General features: G+C 38.5%; 1 protein-coding gene and 1 long non-coding RNA gene across 2 annotated transcripts in view; one reads left to right on the top strand and one right to left on the bottom strand.

The window, feature by feature from the left end:
- The window catches only part of LOC108617289 (uncharacterized), a 59,906-nt gene that overhangs the window by 22,851 nt on the left and 24,207 nt on the right, over positions 1 to 12,848 (bottom strand). The gene's annotated exons all lie outside the window — the stretch shown is intronic.
- Positions 7,709 to 8,449, top strand: LOC149268842 (uncharacterized). Its single transcript, XR_016270402.1, has 2 exons — positions 7,709 to 8,228; positions 8,285 to 8,449. It is a non-coding gene; the product is annotated as an uncharacterized LOC149268842 (long non-coding RNA).

The raw sequence follows: 12,848 nt of genomic DNA, 5'->3' as shown, positions 1-12,848 counted from the left end.
TTTCAATGGCATTTTTCTTACGTTTTTCATCTTTCATTTCAGTGTGCGCTGTTTTTCGCACGTCATTTTATGAAGTTTGCCGTTAAAGTTTTGTAGTAGTTAAATGAAAACAACTCGGTTGGCTCCTTTGCCAGGGCCCGCATTCACAGCCGGGGCACTCTGCTCGCCTTTTAATGCATTTTCTTTGTGCGTGCGCTTTTCTTGCGCCCAGCGTCTGCCCTATTATGCAATAATAATTATTATTATTTATAAATGCAATGACAACAAACGCAGTTTAATTACAATTTTCTTCTGCTCGCTCATTTTCTCTTCTCTACCAACTCATCAAATGCAGCAACAGCAACAGCAGCAGCAGCAGCAGCAGCAGGAGGAGGATCCAGTAAACGACGTCCGATGTGACGCTAATGGCGCTAGCCTCATTTCTCGCCAGCTCTGGAGCTGTTCTTAAATCCAATTTTCCTTCATAATTCTATAACACGCCCTAGCAGTAAGCCCTGGTCCCCATTGGTCGCATCCTTTTCGCCATCCGCCTTCCGCCTTCCGCCCACTGATCCCTGACCCCTAATCCCTGGCACCGTTGTCCACGTCGCCATCATGGTCGTTGCCTATTCCCAATTTAATTGCATCGCTGACATTTAGCACCAGCATAGGAAGCAAACAAACAAAAAACAAACTACCAACGAGCAGCGCCAGCTTAAATAGGATTTTGGTTTTTGGTCCCACGGCTCTTTGCCACGTTAAACTAAGCCGCGTCTCTGCCAGTCACTTGTTTAATTGAACTTGACTCACGGCATGCCACCCGTGCAGTGCTGCACTCGAACTGTGAAACAGTCGAGCAGCCGCGTCTAAACTATACACAATACGCGCATTCCCAATTCATTGGCGCCCGGTGGCAGCCAAAGTGCAAGCCAAATGTCATTCAATTGAAAGGATTTAACTCAAAGTTCAGCTGCACTTCGCAGCTTTTCTCCTCCTCGGGGATTCGCTCGTCCCTTGGCTGACTGGCTGCTTTTGTTGCTGCTGGGTTTTATTTTCTGTGGACTCGATTGCTCTTTGATGTAATTACATTAATGACAACAGAATGAACGCAGCATAGAGAGCAGCAACAGAAGTGTGAGAGCGAGCATGTTTGACTAGGATATACCCGGTTGTGAGAGACTTAATGGAGATGTCATTGAATGAAAGGCAACGCATATACAATCGTATTATGATTGGAAGATGTAGAAGGCGTCACGCTGAAGGATATGAAGATTTGATAGAATAAATGTGTGATGATTAGTAGGAGTAAAGAGAAGGAAAAGACGAATTTTAGCAATTAGAGTGACAGCAATCGTTATAAAAATCACATAACAAGCCATAATTTTAAACAATAAGACGAATTATTTCAAATGCGATTACTTATGATTTATGCGTCAAGAGAAGGGATAATTAATCTTCGATTGGTCAAGTGCTAATAGGCCACACAGTTCATAAATTCTAGATAGATGGAAATGAAAGGCAATTAGATGCAAATGCCTTAAAAGTTAAATGAATTGTAAAATTTTATGTGGCAGACAATCGAAGAACAAGCTGAAAACTCGTTTCGGCTGTGCGTTAGGAAACAACAAGCCAACGCCAGACTAATAAGCAACATTTATTTGCAAATTTCTCACCTACCCATGGACTGAGGGATAATTTTGTGCAGTCGAGTGTCTATAATGAAAATTGAATGCGAAAAGGCGAGCGCTGGGCAGCAAGGACCTGCCAGGATATACGCCAACGGGCAGGAAGCAGGCAGTGGGCAGTGGGCAGCGGGCAGCGGGCAGCAGTCAGCGAAGCGTGTCCGAACTTTTTACACATTAGCCAGCTGGTGGCGAGTGCAGTGCAGTGCAGAGGTGTAATTCGGATACGAACAACAAGGGAAGCTAAAACAATACCTAATAAGTATGGAATTGAGCGCAGCGGAAGGAAAACACTTGAGAGCCCAGCTCGGCCATAATTTATAATAAAAAGGACGGCAGCGGTGCAAGTGGCGAAAGAATAGCCCAGGATAATGACCATGTTAATGCAATACAAAAGTGCACTGAAAGGAAATGAGCAAGATAAGTAACATGGGTCCGACCCCCAAAGAGCTGACCAAAAATTTCGCCATTTTAGCCCCACAAAACTTTGTGGCGCAAAACAAACGATGCCCGGTCTCAGGCCATGCTCATTAAACGCGCTCAACTCGACTGCAACTGACTTAATTATGCGCCCAAGTCTTGGCTGGTAAGCCAGAGGAGGAAAAGTATTAAGATAAGAACTATCCGGGGAGATGGAGCAGCGAAACAAAATACTCTTCATGAAGAGGCTGATGAAATATATATTGAAATGGAAAATGATATTTAATACATATCTTAAGCCACTTGAGAACAATCTTTTGCACAGGTAGTTTAACGACTGCCAAAGACAAACATTTGTAACGCAAAAATATCGAATCATGGCTTTGCCTCATCCATAACTTAGTCAGGATGCCCTACAGCATGCAGAGTATACGCAGCACAATCAGCGCTGAAACTTACAAGACATCGCTTTGCCGAAGCTGATTAGTTTTTGGAGTGCCTCAAGTGCAAGTCAAGCACTCGCGCAGTCAGTCGGACGAGCGGGCATTAGGTAGTCAGTCAGTCAGTTTGTTAGTCAGCTTGTCAGTTGGCCGAGCTGTTGGTCGAGCGTGTAAACTTTTGCCAAACAGCCGGCAGACAACAACCAAAACAACAACAACAACAGCAACAGCATTTTCTTAGCCGTTTTCTTTGCAACAAAAACTCATTAAAAATGGCGCAAATGCAGCTACCACGTAAATATGCAAAGAAAAAGCTAAATTTGAAGACCAAGAAGTGGAAGAAAAAGAAGTGAACAACAAGCGAGCCAAGCTAAACTTAACTAAATGCAAAGTGCACAATAATTAGCGGCAACACTTTGAAGACGCTTATAATGATGGGCTACCTTTGTGCCGGAAGAAGAGCCGTGATTAATGCAGGATTGCAAAGAGAAAATTAGTAAAGGCGTAAATAATTAATCTGTATATTCAAACTGCATTTAAATAAATATAAAGGAAAATCTATACAAAAAAGTCAACAAATTTTAATGCTGAGACTTTAAAAATGTCAAGAAAATTCATTATATTAGTAAATCTATTAAATGAGAAATCACTTAAATGAAATAATACTTTCTCTTTATTCCAATCCTGTGTCTTATTTTTTCTTCTCTTTCGTTCTGTGCTATTTTTTGGCTTCCACTCTTCTAACATTCATGGTTATGACTCATCTCGTCTCTGTTTCTTTTTCTTTTCCTTTTCACATCTTTCACTGTTCCAGCTTTCTACTCTCCTCTTATACTACTGATAACTGCATTAAATGTTCTATCATCTCTCTTTAGTTCTTCAATAGCCTTGCCTTCTTCCCTCTTTTCTATTGTTCAACTTTCCTTTTACCTCTTTGCTAGATCACTATGCACTATTCCATTCCTGATATATTCTCATTTCCTATATTTTTACAAAATATATCTCATCAGCATTAAATATGCTTTTGTTTCTTTAGTCTAAAATAAAAATTTGTATAATCAACTGAATATCCCACTTTGGCCTTTGCACATAAATGACACACTTTTGTGGCTAAATTTTATAAATTTGAAACTGCCTCTGGCATATTTCGTTGAACATTTCCAGTTGAATGGTGGACAGACAGAGACACACACACACAGAATGGGAAGGACAGGGAGAGGGGGAGGGGCAGAGCCGGTTGGTTGGCTGTAGCCGTCTGCCTCTGGCAGTTCAACTTAAACTTGTTAGCTCTCGTAATTAAATTGTTAAACATCAGTTGGACTTTAATTGACTACCGGTGTAGCCGTTAAGCAAATGGCTGTCAGACAGACAGTCTGCCAGGACTCGGGCAGGACTCGCATACCAATGGCGACCTTCCCGTTAGCCAGCTCAGCAATATTGCTTAAGTGGCAATTTAGTGTCAATTTGCTTTTGTCTTAGCACTTTTTTTTTTTCTTTTTTCTGTTTTCTTTTCTGATATACAAATTTAATGCTAATTAAGCCCAAGGCATTTTATATACACAAAAAGCACAAATACTGGCCGATGTCTGCAATTATTTCAGTGTGAATGTGTGAGCAAATGTTTGCCTTTAATCGTTTACAGCAAAAAGTTGTTAACCCTAACAAAAAGAAAAAAACAACAACAACAACAAAAGGGAAAAAATTTTAATCAAATAAAATCGAATTGTTGGCCAATTGAGCGCCGCAGCGAGATGAAACGCATAAAATGCAGAATGTGGGAGTGGCACAAGAATTTGCATAACTGCGCGCGAGTGTGTGTGTGTGTATGTGTGCCTTTGATAATGCCATTTTAAATGCACTTTATGCGCTCTTTGTCTCAGCTCAGTGCCATTGACAACATGCAGCTTTAGCGCGGCTAATCCCCATGAAATATAAACTGCACCGATTTGCATATATAGAACAATCGGGCATTAAATGCGATAAGAGCAAAGCAAAAGCTCACTTGCTCTCATAGATATGACGACCTAGCTAAATTCTGAACCAATTTTCAATTTCTGAACACACGTGCTGAATTTAACTATCTTTAAATATGACTTAAAATCTTAAAATAATTGCTAAATAAATATTACAAATTTCAATATATTTAAAGGCATTTCAGAGAGTGAAATGTTTTAATTTACTTATTTTTTTCTGTTTATTCTTAATTAATTACTTTTGTGTAGTTCTTCAGACTTAATTTAATTGAATTAATTCAATTTACTTATCTTAACTGAATTGATTTTTTATTGTTTATTACAAATCCAAATATTTCTTCATTATTTATTGGCCAGTCATTGGTTATTGTATTTATTGTTGCTATTGCTGTTGCTATTGCCTTCGATGCAGCTGGTCTGTTTTCTGTTTTCGTTGGCTAATTGCTCGGTCGCAGGATAGCCCAAAATTAATTAGTCACGTGAGGGCAAGACGTGTCACCGTCTGCCGCCTCGGTTAACGTTTGGTCGCGTTTGTTATTGATGATATTTCGGTTAGCATTTAATTTGATGCACGAGTGCCTTGTGATAGCCAATGCTAATGATTGAGTGTTAATGGAGTAAACGTGGCCGAAAAGGAATCAAAGCCGCTCGGAAAACATGCCTGTACATGTTTAATAACGGGGCGGATCAGCTGACCCCGTTGAAATCGGTGTGGGTGCGGGTGGGGCAGGTAATGTGCAGGTGGGCGCTCGGGTCGTTCAGCAGCAAACACAGCGCGTGTCAATGCGTTGCCTGCTAAGGAGCACCAAATAGCAGCAGCAACAACAAAAGCAACAACAACAAAAGCGAGCGGCATAACCAACATGTTTGCAGAGTTGGGTAAGGCCTGGGCACAGATGCAAACATTGAGATATGCAACGAAAAGCACACACCCATACAATAACAAGCTGGCAAGTGTGTCATGGACATTGCTCAGTATGCATTATACATGTGTGTGTGTGTGTTTGGGTGTGTGTGGGTACAGCACACTAACACGTGTTTCAACGGCTGCTGGCTGGTAGTTGATGCTGTGACTGTGTCTGTGACTGTGGCCGTTGCCATAAAAAAAGGCACATGCTAAAATGGCAATACGAAGGACAAACAAACACACTAAATACACAGATACTCATCCCATACGAACACACACACACATCTACGTATGCGCTGTAATTGTGCTTGAAAAGTCTGACAACACGTATTTATGCAAGATTGCAATTATGATATAAAATACTTGTTGGGCTCGAACTGCTCGAAGAAATGTATTCAAAAAAGAGAGAAAGAGAGAGAGAGAGCGATAGTGAGAGTGAGACGAAAGAAATGATTATGCTGCCGCATTGTGTGCTCAATGCTCGAGTGCATTAAAGCTGAATTGTGGCCAACCAGCGTACTTGAATATTTATGTTAATGTGCCAGCAGCTGAGAGCCAAGGTCGCAAAATATTTGAAAAGCTGCACAGAAGCAAACAAATTTAGGATGGGAATATACAATCTATAAGAGAGGGCCTGTCTGGATAATCTTCGAGAATTAATTGTAACACTTTATTTTCATTTTAAAATGTATCAAGTTTAAAGCAGGAAAGACACTTGCTCAAATGATACTCAATTGAAAATCATGACAGTTGGGATAAACTAGTATCGGAAAAAGAGATGTAAGAAGAGCTGTCATATATTGTATTTTGAATGAAATAGATTATATCAAGTCAAGTCAGCATATAGTGTTATATCTTATAAAATGCTTAAATCGAATTCGTTATTTCAATTAATTTTTATCAAGTCTTTTTCCTTTTACTAATTATGTTTCTTTCATTCTTCCTTACCTTCACTTTCTCTCTCACAATTTGCGTATTATAAACCAATTTAACTGTAGTTTCTCCAACTCCACTTTAATGTTGCAAATCACAAGTTTCTTAAATTGCCAATGCCAATTAACGCATTGAACTTTGCTTGACCATTTGACATAACCTAAATGCGCTTGTGGGCGTTGAATGTCCTTTTGTTGTCAGCCTTCCTGCGGCGCTGGCAAAACTGTCATACCGTTAATTGGGTTTGACACTAATGAGCGTGCAATCGTTACATAATTGATTTATAAATGCACCAGTCTACCCATCCGTTCATCGCTGTATCTCTATCTCTTACTCTCTCTATGTCTGCCTCTCTCTCACACCCTGCTCGATTGAGTTGAGCACTTGAGTTTATGGCGTTGTCGCTATTCCGCGTTAATTGGGTCAGTCAAACAATGGCCAAGAGGGAAGCTTCAAACGCCCCAAAATATTTGAAGGCTTATGCCGCTGCTGCTGTTGCTGCTGCTGCATTCGCCAGGACACAATTCAAGCCGCTTGACAGGATAAAATTTGCAGTGGAAAAGGAGGAGAGGCGCACATACGCCCGTGTAAGCCCATAAAAATCGCTCCGTAATGTTTGCGGGCATAGACAGCATAATTATAAGCAGCATCATCATAATTATCACATGGCCGATGATCATCGCAATAATCAGCATCATTTTTGTCCTGTGGGCGGGCCGCTTGCCACAAGCGCTAATTCCACACAAATTGTAATTAATTTGAATTAATTATGTTCTACTTCCACATGCCAAAAGCAAACACAGGCACACATACATGTCTGTGGGCGAGGCGAATGAGACATATTTTTTGTTTTAAGCATACTAAAGCATAAGCACACACACAACCACAAATACACCGCAGAACGGCGGGATAAAGAACGGATTTTGGCTGGGTTCCGCCAGCAGCTGGCAAAGTTTTCGTCCTTTTTCGCTGTCTACTTTGGCGCGTCGCATACAATTCAGCGAAAATATCTTTAGAAGTTGTATAAAAATAAAGTACTGTTACAGTTTCATTCAAGCGTTAGAAACACAGGCAAAAGTTAAGGGACTTTTTAGAAATTTAAAATTATTAGTTTTTATTTTTATTTATATCTTTAAATCGTTATGGCAGCAGACCACGTTTAAAATATTTGATTGACTTATTCAACAACATGTAACCTTTTTGGAGAGCATATCATTCGTACGAAAACTAACTTCTATATCACCTGAAACGGACGCAATACGAGTAGATTATGTCACGATCCTACTGTCCGGCAAACACTTTAAGCTCGTTTGGATTTATATATTTAAAAAAATTTTCATTTAAATCCCCGTAGTAGTAGGCTGCGCTCAACTGAATTCTAGCTGATGCCCGAGTAACATTGATCTTCATTTAGTTTGAAAAATTACACAATTGGCTACAGAACTTATAAAAATATAATTTTGGCTCTCTACGACTAAATTACGCTTTCGGCTTGCATAACCTTTGAATTACTGAGAGATAACAGCAAACACGATGCATGTACTGGTCATAACGCCGAATGGCAAGACAATGAAGGTAGACGTCGGAGAGGACGTCGATCCCGCTGATATGAATCTTGAGGGAATCGTGCCGCTAGACGAGGCCAAGGACAAGTACCCAACCACCTCGGAGCAGGCACAGATCCACCGGCAGTTGGACTTCATTGATAAACTGACCGAGCTCGAAAGCAGCGAGACCAAGCATTACTGCAAAAAATCGTAGCTGGTCAACGGCACTACCGACTGCTTTCAAATGGTATTAGAGCTGCATGAAGCGGGAAACTTGTTCTTTCAAGTTTTTTAACTATATATTGGAAAGAAGGCAAAATTGAATTGTTTGAAGTTATGATTGCGACGTAAGTGATAAGGAGAAATAAAATGCTCACGCTCACATATATAAATTCATAAGCAGAACCGGAGTTATATTTTGGCAACTGTGCGTCGTCCGACAAAAGTGCAAGTGGCACTAGCTCCGTACAAAACTCGTTTCATTTTATGTAACTTTTATATACAACAAAGTGCACTCAAACTCATTCGAATGCATAAACTTAATAAAATATTCCCTTTTATTGAAAAACATCAACTTTATTATATGTGGGTGTACTTTTTTTGTGGGTGCAGCCCATTTTGGTTTCGCTGATAACGAAATGTTTACTATATGTTAATAAGTAAATACGTTTAAGAATATTTATGCAAAATATTTATGATAAAAATCTATAATGTGACTTCCTGTGTATAAGAATACATCATACCAACTTGCCTCTACCTTACCCAATGAGCGAAGAGACTTAAAAGTTACAACTTTAGCAACTATCATACTCTTTTTATACTCAGTATAAGGCGAAAGAGGGACGCAGGAAAGAGTCTTGATGAAAATTTCCAATCTGTCACAATTAAGGCAAATAGGCCTTACGTTTGCTTAGAGTCTGGTTAGGCTTGATCTAGCTATTTGTGTCCATAGGCCGAAGCGAAATAAATAGTATTCTATGGACGAAAGAGTGTAGATAGATGTGGGTAGCGGGGAGCAGGATGTAATTAGATGTGCAGTCAACTCTAGCAATTGCCTGAATTGCATGCCTATAATACGTAATATCAATTACAATATAAATACAAATATCTCTTTGAGTATGAGCCAGCCACAATAAATAAACAAATACTGACAACTCTTTGGATATGAGTCAGCAAACAGATATTCTTGCATATGCAAGCAAAGTTGCTTGAATTTTAAAATGTTTGTTTGTTCATGGAAGCGACTAGGCAAATGCAACGGTACGAAAATTTAAATGATTATGATTATATATGAACTTCCGCATGCTTAGGCAAGAGCATATTTGTATAGCATAATTCTTGAATGTGGCAAAACTCTAATTTACACATTGACACTGACAAATCGCAATATCATGCCTATAATTAGGAGTTCGTAGCATAAGCTCTTTAAAGCGAGAGTTTTCGTATTGCCTTAAAAGAAATTAAGCCACAATTAAAGAAATTCAGTTTGAATGAAAAGCCAAGAGACAGTAAATCCCACTTTGGTTAGGGTATTAGAAAGTAAGTCAGTGAATGCGAGCATGGTCGTATGACACGTTTGCTCTAATCTTTAAGCAAAGAAGACGAATCCAAAGTATTTAGGCAACACGTGCTAAGGAAATTAATATCACAAATGCCGAGTCTAGCTTGAGGTGGTGCAAAAGCCGCCAGAGAACTACCCAAGCCACAGCGACAAGTGAATGACATTGTCTGGCACGAGTGGAAATGTTGACAGCAAAAATTTAACGCTTAAAATGCCAAACACACAAATATTTTGACATTCAAAACACAGAGTGAGGCGCACACACACACATGCACAACCGAGAGGTTGCTGTTGTTCTATGTTGGCTTTTCTTTTTGCGTGGCAAATTTTCCATGAAAATTGCATGAATTGCAGATTTTTATACGCACGAAATGCGCTGCGCTTGGCATGCGACTGGAGTCAACTCTAGTTGAGTTGAGCTCTCTTTGTGGTTGTTGTTGTTTTTGTTGTTGCTGCTGCCGTTAGTGCTGCGTGTGCTTCAGTCATTTTTATGGCACCGCCGGCGGCACTTGGTGCAAAAATAGAACAAAACAAAACAAAACAGCAGCAACAACAACAACTACAACAGCAACGAGCACAGCGTGCCTTACATTGTTATAGAATTTGGCTTTAACAGTCGCTTACGGGGCACCTAACAATGACTTAATATATTGCAGTTGCGATATGTGCAATGTGGCGTATGCGTGATGTTCCTTGGCCACAGCATGCAGCCAAAAAGCTGGCAATGTCAACAGCAGCAGCAACAGCTCAATTATGTGTAGTTGTCGAGCACGGGGCGTATGATTAATGCAGTATATATTCAAATGCCAGCCGAAAAGTATGCAACAGTAAACGGCTAACAATCCAACACTTGTGGCACACCCACACACACGCACACAGACATGTGTTGCTGCCACAATTGCGACTGCATGGCTAATGCAATATATCTGTAGCTGGGCCCAGACAAATTGCTTAGGTGAACTCTGACCCCCAAACGTAGTTCGGCCCAAGCCGAGGTAGTCAGAGCGATTACTCGAGTTGAAACTAATTTGTCAGACGAAAACTTTTACAATCAGCCTGAACTTAGTTTATCTTGGCTTTGTTTTAAATAAGATAAGATGTATGCTACCTCTAAGCTGTCCAATTTAATTAACTCGATATGAGTGTCGAGATCTGTTCTCGAGATAGCAAAGCAACTAGAACTTGTTTGCCCAGCGCTTGGATTAACTTGATTTTCCAATTAATTATGGTCATTTTGCTTTTTTTCGATGAAATGAGCTAGAAATAGCCGTGGACGACTCCATAGGCAATGCGTATTCTCAATCAGATATGGTGTTTATCTATAATATTAAGGCAATTCCTTATAGAAGTACCATTTAATTGTTTCGTCATGCAGCATGTTAGTTAAAGAGAGTATGCTTCATATAGAAAGCAATGTCGTAATGATGAAATAGTTATATTGTATTATAAATCTAAAATTTTGGTTTTATTATAGATAATAAATCAAATAATATATACATAAACAAAAAAAAAAAAAAAAACAAAAAAAAAATACACATAAAATTTAACAAATATATACATAAGTAATATTGTTATTATTATTTATATTATAATTATATAAATTAAATACAAATTACAATTATATTTATTTTCATTTAATATTAATTGTATTTCATTTTATTTCTATATATTTTTCTGTATTTAAATTAAATTCATTGTTGAACAATTCTCTCATCTAATACGCTTAGAACAACACCCCACGGAGGCATTTATTGTGCCATAGTGAAAACTAAATCAAATTCAGCGAGCATTTTAGAATTTCAAGCATCCATTCGTAATGTTTTTACGCTGCATAAATCAAGAGTGACAACAAGCTGCCACCTGACAAACGCGGCGTATACGCAATCTGCCAGACCGCCTGCTGACCGGAAAATCTTTAACCATCTGTTTTCGCAGCTGCTCTCTGACATTTGTCTCTTTTGTTTTTAATGTCCAAACGCTATAAAATTTAATGTACTATCGAAACACACAAACTCAACAACAACAACAATTGGGTCCGGCAGGACGACAGGATTGCGGTGGCAGCCTCTAGCTTTTACCTTAAGATGTTTGTCTCTGACTCGGGACATTTGGCAGTCGCCAGCCGGAGGTCGCCAGTCGGTGGTAGTTAAACAGTTGTCATTTCGATTTGTTTAGCCATGATTTATGCCCAACTGGCGCTTGATAAATGACTGCACGCATTTCTAAGTGGCTTCTACTTGGAGCTGAACCGAAGAAGCCTTCCCGGAGTTCGGCTAGGGCATAAATTCGCAGTTGGCTGCATGTCTAAATTAGCATTGAGGTAATTGTGGATATTTTGAGTGTGCGTTAAATATGTAATGGGTTATTGCGGCAATAAAGCAGATAACTTAATTACATGATCTTTGCGTAGCCGAATAAATAAGCTTAAACCACAAATGGGCCTCGTCATACATACATACGTATGCGCCTTGTTCTTTCATAAAGATCTTTCTCAACATAGCACAAATATTTAAGAAACATAAGAAATGTCTTCTTAAACAAATCATTCTTATTTTATTCATTCAATTTGTGGATTTCAGATATTTTGGTATAAACTGATTTAATTGTAGCAAATTGATTTTAAAAACGTTTCTCATTTTTTTTTTTTTTTTTTATAAAGAAATTTTATTTCAATTTACTATTGATATGCAAAAGTAACTTAAATTCAAATTTAATATAAATGGATTTTATAAATAGTATTAAACAATTTTTTGAAGATATGCTTGAATTTATAAATATTGTATTATTTCACAATATTTAGCTTTTATATAAAATCCCTAAAATTCCATAAATGTAGGCTAAGTAGGAGTTAACTGATTACATTCTAGATATATATATATCTATATAATAGCGTGTATATACTGTCTTTTGAGCAAATGCAGACACCGACGACCGATAAGAATCCATATCACAAGCTACATTCGCATGATAATGCAAGTGTTTATATGATTCGTTTAACAACTTCTATATAATTGTCTTATATGTATGCATATAATATATGCTATATAATTATAGTAACAACAATCGCATAAAATCTGCAAATCTGCAATGCTGAACATGCGTACAAAATGTGGCTACAACCACATAAAAAGGTGAGAGCCACGAGTGTGTTTGTGGTAAGGCAACTCAAATTTTAATTGGATGCGAATGGCCAGGAACTACTAAACAGTATTCAAACAATGAAGTTTTGTTTTAAGCACAATTTGCTTTTTGGGCCATTAACTCGAAATTGACCGCAACAGAAAATATTTCATTATTTGCTGAGAGCAACGTTGCATTATACATTGATTACGAGTTAAACCATTCAATTGAATTGAAAGTCTATATATGTATATATATAAATACATATGTATGTATATATCAATGC

The sequence above is a fragment of the Drosophila arizonae genome, chromosome 5 (genome assembly GCF_054131065.1).
Source record: "Drosophila arizonae isolate 15081-1271.41 chromosome 5, UAZ_ARI_1.0, whole genome shotgun sequence".
Lineage (NCBI taxonomy): Eukaryota > Metazoa > Arthropoda > Insecta > Diptera > Drosophilidae > Drosophila > Drosophila arizonae.
This window is presented reverse-complemented; position numbering and strand designations above follow the sequence as displayed.